Source organism: Lagopus muta, chromosome 5 (genome assembly GCF_023343835.1).
Source record: "Lagopus muta isolate bLagMut1 chromosome 5, bLagMut1 primary, whole genome shotgun sequence".
Taxonomy (NCBI): Eukaryota; Metazoa; Chordata; class Aves; order Galliformes; family Phasianidae; genus Lagopus; species Lagopus muta.
In genome coordinates, this window is record NC_064437.1 from 13,600,282 (window position 1) to 13,617,998 (window position 17,717).

General features: G+C 59.9%; 1 long non-coding RNA gene across 2 annotated transcripts; it reads right to left on the bottom strand.

Annotated features, from left to right (window-relative positions):
• LOC125693970 (uncharacterized) lies at positions 1-13,667 on the bottom strand. 2 transcript variants are annotated; one of them, XR_007377340.1, is made up of 3 exons: positions 13,523-13,667; positions 6,639-8,543; positions 1-184 (listed from the first exon to the last, which is right to left on the bottom strand). It is a non-coding gene; the product is annotated as an uncharacterized LOC125693970 (long non-coding RNA). The 2 variants fall into 2 exon arrangements; XR_007377341.1 differs by lacking the exon at positions 6,639-8,543 and adding an exon at positions 8,728-10,632.
• Between the last annotated feature and the right edge of the window lie 4,050 nt (positions 13,668-17,717).

The following is a 17,717-nucleotide window of genomic DNA, read 5'->3' on the forward strand; positions in this document are numbered from 1 at the left end:
GAGAGAAAGGCAAGACAGAGAAAAAAGGAGTCTTAAATACTCATTTGAAAAACAAATAATAAAAACCAAAGCTAATTGACATAGATAAGACAGTGAAAACCCTGGACTTCAACATCGCTCCTCTTCTTCCTCGCTCCTGCCTCCCAGTTGCCCACGCCGCTTCGCCTTTCTTCGGCAGCAGATCCTGAAACATGAGGTACAACACCATTAGCCCTGAGCAGCAGCAAACCCTCCACCTGAAGGAAGCGGGAAACCCAGCGTCCCGAAGGAACGCGGCACAGGACCGCCCAGCCAAGGGGGACGCCCTTGCACCCCCACACCCCCCCAGTCCTTTCCAGCCAAAAATACTTAAGAGCAGCTTTTCTCACCTCACTGGCACGCTGCGGAGGCTCCAGCCGGCGCTGCAGGGGATCACGGAGGCGGGCAGACTGGGCAAATGGAGCTGGGCACACAAATAGCAGAGGCCAAAGGAGTCCGCTTCCCTGCTTACAGGGCACCCCCCGCCACTGCCTCCATTGCAAAGGGCCGGGGACTCGGGGGCACGGCCGCTCCCTGACTTACAGGGCAGCCCCCCTCCCTACGGCCGAGAGAGGCTCCTTCTCTCTCACTCCGGGGCACCTTGACACGCACCCCGCTAGCGGGGCGGTCACCCCACACAGGCTGCCAGCAGAGCATAAAGGCTCACGCGCCCTGACCCTGATTACAGGCGGGCCAGAAACACCCCTGGAGCCACAGAGCTCGGTTTCCCCCCCAGCAGCAGGAACGACTCTCAGCCGCCAGGCAGCGGGGCGGCACGGCCAAAGGCCGCGGCCGGGATCCTAGCCCCCATCCCAGGGAGGGCGCAAGCCCAACTCCACACCTCGCGGCCCCGTGCCTCTGAAAGGCCGGGGCCACACTGCCGCCTGAGTACAGGGGGCGTCTCAGAACGCAGCTCATCAAGCACAGGGGGCACGCACAGCCCTGCCTACAGGACGGTACCCCCGCACCTCGCCATCATCAAGAAGCCCCACGGAGCACGCAGCTCCCGCCAACGCCTGAGCTACAGGCTGGCCCGCCCGGCAGCAGGACATCACCACGTCTTTGGCAGCCCAGGGAACCACCTCGACCCGCCGAGCGGGGAGGTCACCCCACACACAAGCATCACCTCAACCTGCACCCTCTGACGGGACAGGGAGGGGTCATTCCCACCAGCTGGATAACTAGAGCAGCCGGCTGCAACGCTGCAGCCTCCCCAGCCCTGATTACGGGGGGGGCGGGCTGCTCGGGGGACAGAGGGCTCCACAGATTGTGACACGCACCCCGAGTACGGGGCTGTCACGCCGCCAGCAGAACAGGCGGCCACGCAAGGACAGGCCCAAGCCCTGGCTACAGGGTGGCCTCGGCCACAGAGTTACCACGTGGCTCAGATCTCTACTAGGAAAAAAGGAGACAGGCAGACAGGACACTTGCAGCGCCCGCGGGACTAAGATGAGGGGGAACGCCCCCCTTGCGGCATGCACCGGAGTCCTCCATTCCCCCCTAGGAAGCCAAAGCTAAGCTGCAGCCATCTTTGTGGGGGCCTAAAGGAAAAGCACAGTCGCTCAGTCACTCCGCAAACACAAACAAGGAAAGGAAGGGGAACACGCACACAGATGCGACTTTCCAGAAGGGAAGGACAACGCAGCGCAGCCAACCCCTGGGAATAAACCCGCAACCCGCAAGCAACACACAAGAGCCTGTGACCTGTCCCGGGGCTGCACGGAGGCCACAGGCCTCAACGCGCCAAGGGGCTTCTCAAGTAGGGACAGAAGGCCAAAGGCCGCGGCACGCACCCCGAGTACGGGGCCGGCGCACTGACAGGCCACCAGCAGGCAACAGCGCCGAGGGGCCGGAGGAGGAGGGGCAGGGAAAAGGCACTACCCTGCTTACAGGGTGGCCTTGGGGTCCGGCGAGCTCCGTTTCCCACTCGGGTGCGGAGAGGTGGCTCTCGCCCTCCGTACAGGGGGCCACGCTCCCCAGGCAGCCAAAGGAGCAACGAGGCAAAAGGCCAACTACAACTACAGCAAAGACCCGAGCCCTGCTTACAGGGAGGTCGCCCAGCACAAAGCCGGCCTGGTCTACCAAGGCGCCGGCAACGCTCAACTCAAGTGTGACTCTATCCCCGCTAACAGGAAGCTGCTTTGCCCAGGCTGCCTCTCTCTTTCCCCCCCGCATCTGCAGGCTTCGGTTTCCTCTTCTTCCTCGCTCCTGCCTCCCAGTTGCCCACGCCGCTTCGCCTTTCTTCGGCAGCAGATCCTGAAACATGAGGTACAACACCATTAGCCCTGAGCAGCAGCAAACCCTCCACCTGAAGGAAGCGGGAAACCCAGCGTCCCGAAGGAACGCGGCACAGGACCGCCCAGCCAAGGGGGACGCCCTTGCACCCCCACACCCCCCCAGTCCTTTCCAGCCAAAAATACTTAAGAGCAGCTTTTCTCACCTCACTGGCACGCTGCGGAGGCTCCAGCCGGCGCTGCAGGGGATCACGGAGGCGGGCAGACTGGGCAAATGGAGCTGGGCACACAAATAGCAGAGGCCAAAGGAGTCCGCTTCCCTGCTTACAGGGCACCCCCCGCCACTGCCTCCATTGCAAAGGGCCGGGGACTCGGGGGCACGGCCGCTCCCTGACTTACAGGGCAGCCCCCCTCCCTACGGCCGAGAGAGGCTCCTTCTCTCTCACTCCGGGGCACCTTGACACGCACCCCGCTAGCGGGGCGGTCACCCCACACAGGCTGCCAGCAGAGCATAAAGGCTCACGCGCCCTGACCCTGATTACAGGCGGGCCAGAAACACCCCTGGAGCCACAGAGCTCGGTTTCCCCCCCAGCAGCAGGAACGACTCTCAGCCGCCAGGCAGCGGGGCGGCACGGCCAAAGGCCGCGGCCGGGATCCTAGCCCCCATCCCAGGGAGGGCGCAAGCCCAACTCCACACCTCGCGGCCCCGTGCCTCTGAAAGGCCGGGGCCACACTCCCGCCTGAGTACAGGGGGCGTCTCAGAACGCAGCTCATCAAGCACAGGGGGCACGCACAGCCCTGCCTACAGGACGGTACCCCCGCACCTCGCCATCATCAAGAAGCCCCACGGAGCACGCAGCTCCTGCCAACGCCTGAGCTACAGGCTGGCCCGCCCGGCAGCAGGACATCACCACGTCTTTGGCAGCCCAGGGAACCACCTCGACCCGCCGAGCGGGGAGGTCACCCCACACACAAGCATCACCTCAACCTGCACCCTCTGACGGGACAGGGAGGGGTCATTCCCACCAGCTGGATAACTAGAGCAGCAGGCTGCAACGCTGCAGCCTCCCCAGCCCTGATTACGGGGGGGGCGGGCTGCTCGGGGGACAGAGGGCTCCACAGATTGTGACACGCACCCCGAGTACGGGGCTGTCACGCCGCCAGCAGAACAGGCGGCCACGCAAGGACAGGCCCAAGCCCTGGCTACAGGGTGGCCTCGGCCACAGAGTTACCACGTGGCTCAGATCTCTACTAGGAAAAAAGGAGACAGGCAGACAGGACACTTGCAGCGCCCGCGGGACTAAGATGAGGGGGAACGCCCCCCTTGCGGCATGCACCGGAGTCCTCCATTCCCCCCTAGGAAGCCAAAGCTAAGCTGCAGCCATCTTTGTGGGGGCCTAAAGGAAAAGCACAGTCGCTCAGTCACTCCGCAAACACAAACAAGGAAAGGAAGGGGAACACGCACACAGATGCGACTTTCCAGAAGGGAAGGACAACGCAGCGCAGCCAACCCCTGGGAATAAACCCGCAACCCGCAAGCAACACACAAGAGCCTGTGACCTGTCCCGGGGCTGCACGGAGGCCACAGGCCTCAACGCGCCAAGGGGCTTCTCAAGTAGGGACAGAAGGCCAAAGGCCGCGGCACGCACCCCGAGTACGGGGCCGGCGCACTGACAGGCCACCAGCAGGCAACAGCGCCGAGGGGCCGGAGGAGGAGGGGCAGGGAAAAGGCACTACCCTGCTTACAGGGTGGCCTTGGGGTCCGGCGAGCTCCGTTTCCCACTCGGGTGCGGAGAGGTGGCTCTCGCCCTCCGTACAGGGGGCCACGCTCCCCAGGCAGCCAAAGGAGCAACGAGGCAAAAGGCCAACTACAACTACAGCAAAGACCCGAGCCCTGCTTACAGGGAGGTCGCCCAGCACAAAGCCGGCCTGGTCTACCAAGGCGCCGGCAACGCTCAACTCAAGTGTGACTCTATCCCCGCTAACAGGAAGCTGCTTTGCCCAGGCTGCCTCTCTCTTTCCCCCCCGCATCTGCAGGCTTCGGTTTCCTCTTCTTCCTCGCTCCTGCCTCCCAGTTGCCCACGCCGCTTCGCCTTTCTTCGGCAGCAGATCCTGAAACATGAGGTACAACACCATTAGCCCTGAGCAGCAGCAAACCCTCCACCTGAAGGAAGCGGGAAACCCAGCGTCCCGAAGGAACGCGGCACAGGACCGCCCAGCCAAGGGGGACGCCCTTGCACCCCCACACCCCCCCAGTCCTTTCCAGCCAAAAATACTTAAGAGCAGCTTTTCTCACCTCACTGGCACGCTGCGGAGGCTCCAGCCGGCGCTGCAGGGGATCACGGAGGCGGGCAGACTGGGCAAATGGAGCTGGGCACACAAATAGCAGAGGCCAAAGGAGTCCGCTTCCCTGCTTACAGGGCACCCCCCGCCACTGCCTCCATTGCAAAGGGCCGGGGACTCGGGGGCACGGCCGCTCCCTGACTTACAGGGCAGCCCCCCTCCCTACGGCCGAGAGAGGCTCCTTCTCTCTCACTCCGGGGCACCTTGACACGCACCCCGCTAGCGGGGCGGTCACCCCACACAGGCTGCCAGCAGAGCATAAAGGCTCACGCGCCCTGACCCTGATTACAGGCGGGCCAGAAACACCCCTGGAGCCACAGAGCTCGGTTTCCCCCCCAGCAGCAGGAACGACTCTCAGCCGCCAGGCAGCGGGGCGGCACGGCCAAAGGCCGCGGCCGGGATCCTAGCCCCCATCCCAGGGAGGGCGCAAGCCCAACTCCACACCTCGCGGCCCCGTGCCTCTGAAAGGCCGGGGCCACACTCCCGCCTGAGTACAGGGGGCGTCTCAGAACGCAGCTCATCAAGCACAGGGGGCACGCACAGCCCTGCCTACAGGACGGTACCCCGCACCTCGCCATCATCAAGAAGCCCCACGGAGCACGCAGCTCCCGCCAACGCCTGAGCTACAGGCTGGCCCGCCCGGCAGCAGGACATCACCACGTCTTTGGCAGCCCAGGGAACCACCTCGACCCGCCGAGCGGGGAGGTCACCCCACACACAAGCATCACCTCAACCTGCACCCTCTGACGGGACAGGGAGGGGTCATTCCCACCAGCTGGATAACTAGAGCAGCCGGCTGCAACGCTGCAGCCTCCCCAGCCCTGATTACGGGGGGGGGCGGGCTGCTCGGGGGACAGAGGGCTCCACAGATTGTGACACGCACCCCGAGTACGGGGCTGTCACGCCGCCAGCAGAACAGGCGGCCACGCAAGGACAGGCCCAAGCCCTGGCTACAGGGTGGCCTCGGCCACAGAGTTACCACGTGGCTCAGATCTCTACTAGGAAAAAAGGAGACAGGCAGACAGGACACTTGCAGCGCCCGCGGGACTAAGATGAGGGGGAACGCCCCCCTTGCGGCATGCACCGGAGTCCTCCATTCCCCCCTAGGAAGCCAAAGCTAAGCTGCAGCCATCTTTGTGGGGGCCTAAAGGAAAAGCACAGTCGCTCAGTCACTCCGCAAACACAAACAAGGAAAGGAAGGGGAACACGCACACAGATGCGACTTTCCAGAAGGGAAGGACAACGCAGCGCAGCCAACCCCTGGGAATAAACCCGCAACCCGCAAGCAACACACAAGAGCCTGTGACCTGTCCCGGGGCTGCACGGAGGCCACAGGCCTCAACGCGCCAAGGGGCTTCTCAAGTAGGGACAGAAGGCCAAAGGCCGCGGCACGCACCCCGAGTACGGGGCCGGCGCACTGACAGGCCACCAGCAGGCAACAGCGCCGAGGGGCCGGAGGAGGAGGGGCAGGGAAAAGGCACTACCCTGCTTACAGGGTGGCCTTGGGGTCCGGCGAGCTCCGTTTCCCACTCGGGTGCGGAGAGGTGGCTCTCGCCCTCCGTACAGGGGGCCACGCTCCCCAGGCAGCCAAAGGAGCAACGAGGCAAAAGGCCAACTACAACTACAGCAAAGACCCGAGCCCTGCTTACAGGGAGGTCGCCCAGCACAAAGCCGGCCTGGTCTACCAAGGCGCCGGCAACGCTCAACTCAAGTGTGACTCTATCCCCGCTAACAGGAAGCTGCTTTGCCCAGGCTGCCTCTCTCTTTCCCCCCCGCATCTGCAGGCTTCGGTTTCCTCTTCTTCCTCGCTCCTGCCTCCCAGTTGCCCACGCCGCTTCGCCTTTCTTCGGCAGCAGATCCTGAAACATGAGGTACAACACCATTAGCCCTGAGCAGCAGCAAACCCTCCACCTGAAGGAAGCGGGAAACCCAGCGTCCCGAAGGAACGCGGCACAGGACCGCCCAGCCAAGGGGGACGCCCTTGCACCCCCACACCCCCCCAGTCCTTTCCAGCCAAAAATACTTAAGAGCAGCTTTTCTCACCTCACTGGCACGCTGCGGAGGCTCCAGCCGGCGCTGCAGGGGATCACGGAGGCGGGCAGACTGGGCAAATGGAGCTGGGCACACAAATAGCAGAGGCCAAAGGAGTCCGCTTCCCTGCTTACAGGGCACCCCCCGCCACTGCCTCCATTGCAAAGGGCCGGGGACTCGGGGGCACGGCCGCTCCCTGACTTACAGGGCAGCCCCCCTCCCTACGGCCGAGAGAGGCTCCTTCTCTCTCACTCCGGGGCACCTTGACACGCACCCCGCTAGCGGGGCGGTCACCCCACACAGGCTGCCAGCAGAGCATAAAGGCTCACGCGCCCTGACCCTGATTACAGGCGGGCCAGAAACACCCCTGGAGCCACAGAGCTCGGTTTCCCCCCCAGCAGCAGGAACGACTCTCAGCCGCCAGGCAGCGGGGCGGCACGGCCAAAGGCCGCGGCCGGGATCCTAGCCCCCATCCCAGGGAGGGCGCAAGCCCAACTCCACACCTCGCGGCCCCGTGCCTCTGAAAGGCCGGGGCCACACTCCCGCCTGAGTACAGGGGGCGTCTCAGAACGCAGCTCATCAAGCACAGGGGGCACGCACAGCCCTGCCTACAGGACGGTACCCCGCACCTCGCCATCATCAAGAAGCCCCACGGAGCACGCAGCTCCCGCCAACGCCTGAGCTACAGGCTGGCCCGCCCGGCAGCAGGACATCACCACGTCTTTGGCAGCCCAGGGAACCACCTCGACCCGCCGAGCGGGGAGGTCACCCCACACACAAGCATCACCTCAACCTGCACCCTCTGACGGGACAGGGAGGGGTCATTCCCACCAGCTGGATAACTAGAGCAGCCGGCTGCAACGCTGCAGCCTCCCCAGCCCTGATTACGGGGGGGGCGGGCTGCTCGGGGGACAGAGGGCTCCACAGATTGTGACACGCACCCCGAGTACGGGGCTGTCACGCCGCCAGCAGAACAGGCGGCCACGCAAGGACAGGCCCAAGCCCTGGCTACAGGGTGGCCTCGGCCACAGAGTTACCACGTGGCTCAGATCTCTACTAGGAAAAAAGGAGACAGGCAGACAGGACACTTGCAGCGCCCGCGGGACTAAGATGAGGGGGAACGCCCCCCTTGCGGCATGCACCGGAGTCCTCCATTCCCCCCTAGGAAGCCAAAGCTAAGCTGCAGCCATCTTTGTGGGGGCCTAAAGGAAAAGCACAGTCGCTCAGTCACTCCGCAAACACAAACAAGGAAAGGAAGGGGAACACGCACACAGATGCGACTTTCCAGAAGGGAAGGACAACGCAGCGCAGCCAACCCCTGGGAATAAACCCGCAACCCGCAAGCAACACACAAGAGCCTGTGACCTGTCCCGGGGCTGCACGGAGGCCACAGGCCTCAACGCGCCAAGGGGCTTCTCAAGTAGGGACAGAAGGCCAAAGGCCGCGGCACGCACCCCGAGTACGGGGCCGGCGCACTGACAGGCCACCAGCAGGCAACAGCGCTGAGGGGCCGGAGGAGGAGGGGCAGGGAAAAGGCACTACCCTGCTTACAGGGTGGCCTTGGGGTCCGGCGAGCTCCGTTTCCCACTCGGGTGCGGAGAGGTGGCTCTCGCCCTCCGTACAGGGGGCCACGCTCCCCAGGCAGCCAAAGGAGCAACGAGGCAAAAGGCCAACTACAACTACAGCAAAGACCCGAGCCCTGCTTACAGGGAGGTCGCCCAGCACAAAGCCGGCCTGGTCTACCAAGGCGCCGGCAACGCTCAACTCAAGTGTGACTCTATCCCCGCTAACAGGAAGCTGCTTTGCCCAGGCTGCCTCTCTCTTTCCCCCCCGCATCTGCAGGCTTCGGTTTCCTCTTCTTCCTCGCTCCTGCCTCCCAGTTGCCCACGCCGCTTCGCCTTTCTTCGGCAGCAGATCCTGAAACATGAGGTACAACACCATTAGCCCTGAGCAGCAGCAAACCCTCCACCTGAAGGAAGCGGGAAACCCAGCGTCCCGAAGGAACGCGGCACAGGACCGCCCAGCCAAGGGGGACGCCCTTGCACCCCCACACCCCCCCAGTCCTTTCCAGCCAAAAATACTTAAGAGCAGCTTTTCTCACCTCACTGGCACGCTGCGGAGGCTCCAGCCGGCGCTGCAGGGGATCACGGAGGCGGGCAGACTGGGCAAATGGAGCTGGGCACACAAATAGCAGAGGCCAAAGGAGTCCGCTTCCCTGCTTACAGGGCACCCCCCGCCACTGCCTCCATTGCAAAGGGCCGGGGACTCGGGGGCACGGCCGCTCCCTGACTTACAGGGCAGCCCCCCTCCCTACGGCCGAGAGAGGCTCCTTCTCTCTCACTCCGGGGCACCTTGACACGCACCCCGCTAGCGGGGCGGTCACCCCACACAGGCTGCCAGCAGAGCATAAAGGCTCACGCGCCCTGACCCTGATTACAGGCGGGCCAGAAACACCCCTGGAGCCACAGAGCTCGGTTTCCCCCCCAGCAGCAGGAACGACTCTCAGCCGCCAGGCAGCGGGGCGGCACGGCCAAAGGCCGCGGCCGGGATCCTAGCCCCCATCCCAGGGAGGGCGCAAGCCCAACTCCACACCTCGCGGCCCCGTGCCTCTGAAAGGCCGGGGCCACACTCCCGCCTGAGTACAGGGGGCGTCTCAGAACGCAGCTCATCAAGCACAGGGGGCACGCACAGCCCTGCCTACAGGACGGTACCCCGCACCTCGCCATCATCAAGAAGCCCCACGGAGCACGCAGCTCCCGCCAACGCCTGAGCTACAGGCTGGCCCGCCCGGCAGCAGGACATCACCACGTCTTTGGCAGCCCAGGGAACCACCTCGACCCGCCGAGCGGGGAGGTCACCCCACACACAAGCATCACCTCAACCTGCACCCTCTGACGGGACAGGGAGGGGTCATTCCCACCAGCTGGATAACTAGAGCAGCCGGCTGCAACGCTGCAGCCTCCCCAGCCCTGATTACGGGGGGGGCGGGCTGCGCGGGGGACAGAGGGCTCCACGGATTGTGACACGCACCCCGAGTACGGGGCTGTCACGCCGCCAGCAGAACAGGCGGCCACGCAAGGACAGGCCCAAGCCCTGGCTACAGGGTGGCCTCGGCCACAGAGTTACCACGTGGCTCAGATCTCTACTAGGAAAAAAGGAGACAGGCAGACAGGACACTTGCAGCGCCCGCAGGACTAAGATGAGGGGGAACGCCCCCCTTGCGGCATGCACCGGAGTCCTCCATTCCCCCCTAGGAAGCCAAAGCTAAGCTGCAGCCATCTTTGTGGGGGCCTAAAGGAAAAGCACAGTCGCTCAGTCACTCCGCAAACACAAACAAGGAAAGGAAGGGGAACACGCACACAGATGCGACTTTCCAGAAGGGAAGGACAACGCAGCGCAGCCAACCCCTGGGAATAAACCCGCAACCCGCAAGCAACACACAAGAGCCTGTGACCTGTCCCGGGGCTGCACGGAGGCCACAGGCCTCAACGCGCCAAGGGGCTTCTCAAGTAGGGACAGAAGGCCAAAGGCCGCGGCACGCACCCCGAGTACGGGGCCGGCGCACTGACAGGCCACCAGCAGGCAACAGCGCCGAGGGGCCGGAGGAGGAGGGGCAGGGAAAAGGCACTACCCTGCTTACAGGGTGGCCTTGGGGTCCGGCGAGCTCCGTTTCCCACTCGGGTGCGGAGAGGTGGCTCTCGCCCTCCGTACAGGGGGCCACGCTCCCCAGGCAGCCAAAGGAGCAACGAGGCAAAAGGCCAACTACAACTACAGCAAAGACCCGAGCCCTGCTTACAGGGAGGTCGCCCAGCACAAAGCCGGCCTGGTCTACCAAGGCGCCGGCAACGCTCAACTCAAGTGTGACTCTATCCCCGCTAACAGGAAGCTGCTTTGCCCAGGCTGCCTCTCTCTTTCCCCCCCGCATCTGCAGGCTTCGGTTTCCTCTTCTTCCTCGCTCCTGCCTCCCAGTTGCCCACGCCGCTTCGCCTTTCTTCGGCAGCAGATCCTGAAACATGAGGTACAACACCATTAGCCCTGAGCAGCAGCAAACCCTCCACCTGAAGGAAGCGGGAAACCCAGCGTCCCGAAGGAACGCGGCACAGGACCGCCCAGCCAAGGGGGACGCCCTTGCACCCCCACACCCCCCCAGTCCTTTCCAGCCAAAAATACTTAAGAGCAGCTTTTCTCACCTCACTGGCACGCTGCGGAGGCTCCAGCCGGCGCTGCAGGGGATCACGGAGGCGGGCAGACTGGGCAAATGGAGCTGGGCACACAAATAGCAGAGGCCAAAGGAGTCCGCTTCCCTGCTTACAGGGCACCCCCCGCCACTGCCTCCATTGCAAAGGGCCGGGGACTCGGGGGCACGGCCGCTCCCTGACTTACAGGGCAGCCCCCCTCCCTACGGCCGAGAGAGGCTCCTTCTCTCTCACTCCGGGGCACCTTGACACGCACCCCGCTAGCGGGGCGGTCACCCCACACAGGCTGCCAGCAGAGCATAAAGGCTCACGCGCCCTGACCCTGATTACAGGCGGGCCAGAAACACCCCTGGAGCCACAGAGCTCGGTTTCCCCCCCAGCAGCAGGAACGACTCTCAGCCGCCAGGCAGCGGGGCGGCACGGCCAAAGGCCGCGGCCGGGATCCTAGCCCCCATCCCAGGGAGGGCGCAAGCCCAACTCCACACCTCGCGGCCCCGTGCCTCTGAAAGGCCGGGGCCACACTCCCGCCTGAGTACAGGGGGCGTCTCAGAACGCAGCTCATCAAGCACAGGGGGCACGCACAGCCCTGCCTACAGGACGGTACCCCCGCACCTCGCCATCATCAAGAAGCCCCACGGAGCACGCAGCTCCCGCCAACGCCTGAGCTACAGGCTGGCCCGCCCGGCAGCAGGACATCACCACGTCTTTGGCAGCCCAGGGAACCACCTCGACCCGCCGAGCGGGGAGGTCACCCCACACACAAGCATCACCTCAACCTGCACCCTCTGACGGGACAGGGAGGGGTCATTCCCACCAGCTGGATAACTAGAGCAGCCGGCTGCAACGCTGCAGCCTCCCCAGCCCTGATTACGGGGGGGGGCGGGCTGCTCGGGGGACAGAGGGCTCCACGGATTGTGACACGCACCCCGAGTACGGGGCTGTCACGCCGCCAGCAGAACAGGCGGCCACGCAAGGACAGGCCCAAGCCCTGGCTACAGGGTGGCCTCGGCCACAGAGTTACCACGTGGCTCAGATCTCTACTAGGAAAAAAGGAGACAGGCAGACAGGACACTTGCAGCGCCCGCGGGACTAAGATGAGGGGGAACGCCCCCCTTGCGGCATGCACCGGAGTCCTCCATTCCCCCCTAGGAAGCCAAAGCTAAGCTGCAGCCATCTTTGTGGGGGCCTAAAGGAAAAGCACAGTCGCTCAGTCACTCCGCAAACACAAACAAGGAAAGGAAGGGGAACACGCACACAGATGCGACTTTCCAGAAGGGAAGGACAACGCAGCGCAGCCAACCCCTGGGAATAAACCCGCAACCCGCAAGCAACACACAAGAGCCTGTGACCTGTCCCGGGGCTGCACGGAGGCCACAGGCCTCAACGCGCCAAGGGGCTTCTCAAGTAGGGACAGAAGGCCAAAGGCCGCGGCACGCACCCCGAGTACGGGGCCGGCGCACTGACAGGCCACCAGCAGGCAACAGCGCCGAGGGGCCGGAGGAGGAGGGGCAGGGAAAAGGCACTACCCTGCTTACAGGGTGGCCTTGGGGTCCGGCGAGCTCCGTTTCCCACTCGGGTGCGGAGAGGTGGCTCTCGCCCTCCGTACAGGGGGCCACGCTCCCCAGGCAGCCAAAGGAGCAACGAGGCAAAAGGCCAACTACAACTACAGCAAAGACCCGAGCCCTGCTTACAGGGAGGTCGCCCAGCACAAAGCCGGCCTGGTCTACCAAGGCGCCGGCAACGCTCAACTCAAGTGTGACTCTATCCCCGCTAACAGGAAGCTGCTTTGCCCAGGCTGCCTCTCTCTTTCCCCCCCGCATCTGCAGGCTTCGGTTTCCTCTTCTTCCTCGCTCCTGCCTCCCAGTTGCCCACGCCGCTTCGCCTTTCTTCGGCAGCAGATCCTGAAATATGAGGCAGAACGTCTTTCAACCCTGCACTCCTTCCTCTCCTTTTCATTCTTAGAGAAAGTAGGTTATGCAAGAGGCATCACCATCACCTTCTTGAAGTACAGGCGAATTAAGTTGTGGTACAGCGTCTTTATATGGAAGTGATATCAACAACACCTGTTAACTGGAACCATGTGTTTCCTCAGGACAGTTAACAGGTTAACACACTCAAGCGTACAATTCAAACAGCACAACCTACGTTTCGTACCTATCAATGTTTTTCCAATTACAGTCATCCTCTTAAACACTAGAACATTGGTCCAGTGCTTTTCACTTTACAGTGTGTCTCTCATGTTGACCCCCACATTCCCACCAAAACCCAGTAGTAGAAGTAACCCCCCTACATGGAATCAGAACAGTCACAGTGAAAATCACTTTATTATTACTGCTTCACTTTATCTTGTGCATCTTCACGACTGAAGCGCTGCCATCAGCGCCCCACTCCGGCCGCCACCCCCCCCCCCCTCCCTCCCTCCTTCCCTCCCTCCTTCCCTCCCTCCCTCCGCCGTCGGCGCCCCACTCCTGCCGCCCCTCCCCTGCCGTCGGTGCCCCACTCCGGCGGCCCTCCCCCCCCCCCCCCAAGCCCCACACCCCGCCGTCGGCGCCCCACTCCGGCCGCCGTCCCCCCCCCGCCCCCCACCCCCACCGTCGGCGCCCCGCTTCGGCCGCGCTGCTCCCCCCCCCCCCCACCCCCGCCGTCGGCGCCTTGCTCCAGCCCCCCCCCCCCGCGCCGCCGTCGGCGCCCCGCTCCTACTTTTCAGGCATCCGCTGTTCCCGTCGCATTCCGCTCATTGCCTGCTCCTCAGCCCCGTTCCTTGTTCCCCGAGGCTGCTTGTAATCCGTCCGTCCGTCGCCTTTCCCTCACATCACCCTGCTTCTTCTCATAGTGTGAGGTAAACGCCCGTTCCTCAGTTTCCCGCCCATGCACCTTATATAGGTTTCCCGGCCCCCCTTCAGCCAATAGGAGCTCAGAACCCCGCTTTTTTTTCCCGCCGTTTTCTTTTCCCGCCCTTTTTTTTCTCACCTTTGCCTTCCCGCTCTTTCCAGCTGAAGGTGGCCGGGCCGGGGTCACCTGAAGGTCACGGCCCCTGGCAGGCGTTGCCACCCTTCCCCTCAGGCCTGGGCTGCCCCACAGAAGGTGTCACTGCACCAACCACAACTTGGCTGAGCTGCAGCGGAGAATTCTTTTCTTCAGTTTTAGTGGGGTGTGGTTTTTTGTTTTTTTTTTGTTTTTTTTTTTGTTTTTTTACATTCTCACAAACATTAGGTTTCCTTCTAGAGTAGTCGATATCCGCAAACACAATTAAGTATATATATATTATTATTTAAATGAATTCTGCCACTCATGCCTCACATCTCTGCCCTTACGGGCAAAATCCCTTCTGAGATCAGACACATTTTCTGAGAGAAAAGAGTGGAAAAAACTGATGCCTGTTGTGTGAAGGATACAATTTACTTGTAATCTCAAGGTGTTGTTGTTTTGTGGAGTTGTTTGTATTCTATCATTTATTTACATACCACAGTTGGAAATGCTCACCTTGCTGCTCTGCACCGCAGTGATTGCTTGTTAAGCTCATTTCGTTCTGCCTTGGTTACATTCTTTCTCAGAACTATGAAAGAGGGCTAAGAAGGGTACAAAATGACAACAAAATGGATCCACAACATAGGCTGCTTCCACCAATGAGTGATTCCAAAATAAGGTGTATCAGTAGCAGAGATGACTTTTGGCAGCCATGAGGAGAAGTTCCCCCTTTAGGGAATCTCCTGCCTGGTCTGCAACACAGGCAAACGGACCGGCAGAGAAAGGCACCCAGGACCCCAGGGAACCAGCTGTGTTGCAGACGGTGCACAGCACGATTGTCTGAGCTCTTGGTTTGCCTGGGCCACGTTGACTGAAGAGGAATTGTCTTGGGCCACATACATGTGGGTTGGCCCGAAAGTAATGCATCCTATTTATTTTCATGGAAATGACAACAGATAAAATGAGTAACTCTATTTGGCAGAGCAAATTCTCAGCTACAAAATGCTGTTTTTCAACACGGTCACCTTCTTTAGAGAAGAACTTTGCCAGCAATGGACGTGAGGCTGCATGCTGTGGCTTGTCAAAATGTACACCAGCACACGTGACCCATGGCCACTGTCACCACTCCTGAGATGCACCATGCACCGCCCCTCTGTGCTCACATCCATAAATGTTCAGCATGCATTGATGAAGGCCAGTGGGTAACATTTTTTTCCACATGGTGGGATTTAGTGACACACTTTTGCTTCATACACACTTCTATGTCAGGCACCATTCTGTCAGACTGTAACAACACATAAGGGAATACCAGTGGAAGGTTCAGCCTCTGCTGCTGTACCACCAGCACAGAATATATATATATATATATATATATATATATATATATATATATATATAAAACCAGTACAATCCCAGGCCTTTTACTATTCAAGTTTTCTGCATAGTCACATTATTACTATGTATTGTACATATCCAGAATAGCTGAGCAAGAAGTACAGTTCGCAGCTATAAAGCCTAAAACCACAAAAAAAAAAAAAACAAAAAAACAAAAAAAAAACAAAAAAACCTTCCCTTGATTAAGAACATTTTTCCTGGGCATGCACATTAGAAAAATGACTTCCACCATTAGCCTTTCTAATGTATCTTTCCCTATAAACTCTTCACTATCTCTTTAGGTGGAGGCCTAGGCTGTTTAAGTGTATTCCTGCATCAGCAAATAGAAGAAAGGATTTACTTTTTCCCTTTTTAGAATTTTTTTATGATCAATCAGAAATAAAAGCTTTAATCATTAATCCACATGGGCTTAGCTACAATGAACAGCATTTGGCTGTGAGCAGTTTCACAAATCCGACCTTTGTTCCTTTATTGTTCATATTGAGCATGGATCCCCAGTCACACCGTGCATGAGGAAGCTCTGACCTCCAGTTTCTATACTTATGTGTGGTAACTATGCGCATAGTCCTCTCACTCCTGCATCAACTTGGGTTACCAAGCTGAGAAAGTAAACCCCTCCCCACAAACATACACAATGAATGTCAAACTACAGGGATTTTCTTAATTTAAAAAGAAATAAAAATAAACCTTACAAAGACAATAGTAGATCTATTAAACTTCACCTGATTTAGCAATTCTTAGTGGTTCATAGGTTAAGTACTTGACATCACAAAAACCAGTGGTAGAAGTAGGAACAGTAAGGAAAGAGGAAGGTTTCAGATACAGTCTTGAAAACCTTACTGCTTGCAGTATGAGCTATTTTGACTACCTAGACACACTGGCCTTGAAGAAGTCAGGCAGAACTGCTTCCTGGAGAGAACCAGAACTGCTGATTCTAAATGCATTTCCCAAAGAGACAAGATTACACAGCTTTGTGAGCCTAGCAAAAGCACACAAGAATGGGTCAAACAAATCCCAAGGAAGAAAAACGAGCCTGCTAGTCGGTACTGCTAGGGAAAACAGCTGAGGAGACAGCCTGGCTGACTCTGCTTTGACTGTTCTGTTTTAAATGGGAGTCTGATAAAGTAAGATGATCAAACAGGAAAGCACATTCATAAAGTCACCGTCTGACTCACTGAACCCTCTTCTTAATTATCTATGGAGAGACAGGAGGTCAAAGCTGAGGTTTGCTTAGAAAAGCTACAAGAAGAATTTGCTTGATTACAAGACAGGGCAATTACCTAACTCTTAAATGAGGAGTAATTGCTGCAACCTTAAGAACTAACTGCTTTCCAACAAATCCCGAATATAAGAATAAATCAATAAACAAATGAATTAGGAAAACTGTAAAAACAATAAAAAGCCGTTTAGTTTCGTTTTCTAAAAACACTGCTTGACTGACGCAGAGGAGGAGGTGAGAGCTGCCCACTAACAGCAGCCCGCGCGGCGAGCTCTGAGGATACGCTGCACCGAGCTGAGACGGAGCAAAGGAGTCGCTCACAGCCGCGAAGAGCAGCCTTCCACCTGCCCGCAACGCTGCAGCTACGGGGAGGGCCGGGCAACGTCGGTACCCGCATGGCGAAACTACACTTCCTCAGCTGTACCTACGATCCCCGGCTTCCTCGGAGGAGCCGACAGACAGCCGACAGAAAAACAGCCACCCCGCACCTCCGACGCCCGCCGCACGCTCCGCGCAGATGCGGGGCCCGAAGCTTCAAGCGCAGCGCGGCACTGCCCCCATCCCGCCCACGTGACCGGCGCCGGGCGCCGCGCTCGGCCGCTCGCTGGGCTGCAGGGGCAGGCAGTTCTGCGCCGTATGCCGGTAGGGGCGAGCAGGGAAGGCTGCCGTTAGCGCCGTTTCGCACCCGTCGCTTTCCTTCAGGGGGAAGAAGGGGTGGGCGAGAGGAGCGGGGCCCTCTGTCGGCCCTTCTGCGGCGCTCGCCCGACCGAACTGCGTTTGGCGGAGCACGGCGAAGCTGCGGCGTGACGACGTGGCCGCGGAGCTCAGCAGCCGGGGAGAGCCGGGGGTGGGCGGGACGAAAGCGTCGTCGGCTGGGTTGCAAGGGACCCCGAGGAGCATCGAGTTCCAGCCCCTTCGCAGGGGAGTATATGAGTTGTAGGAACGTCTTCACAACGCCGTCCTAACTTAGTGAATTAGTCCCATCACTCCCTAGACAAAGTTATTCTCTTTGACTGCATATATGGTATATATTATGATGCAAGGAAAACAGGAGCTCAAAAATAGCCATCAATGAAGAGAAAACAATTGCTGTTTTTTTCCAATTTCACAGTGCTGTTAGGTGCTACAGCTGCAGTATTCTTAGAGATGCACAGCATTAGGTTTGACCAAGTGAGCAGGAACCACCATCTAACTCCACTTCAGCCTATGCTGCTGGTTCTGTAACAGTCTCAATTCCCAAAACTATTAGACAAATGGAGGTAGTAACACAGTGTTATCTTCACAGTTAAGCAAAAGCAGATCTGAAAAGTCTCT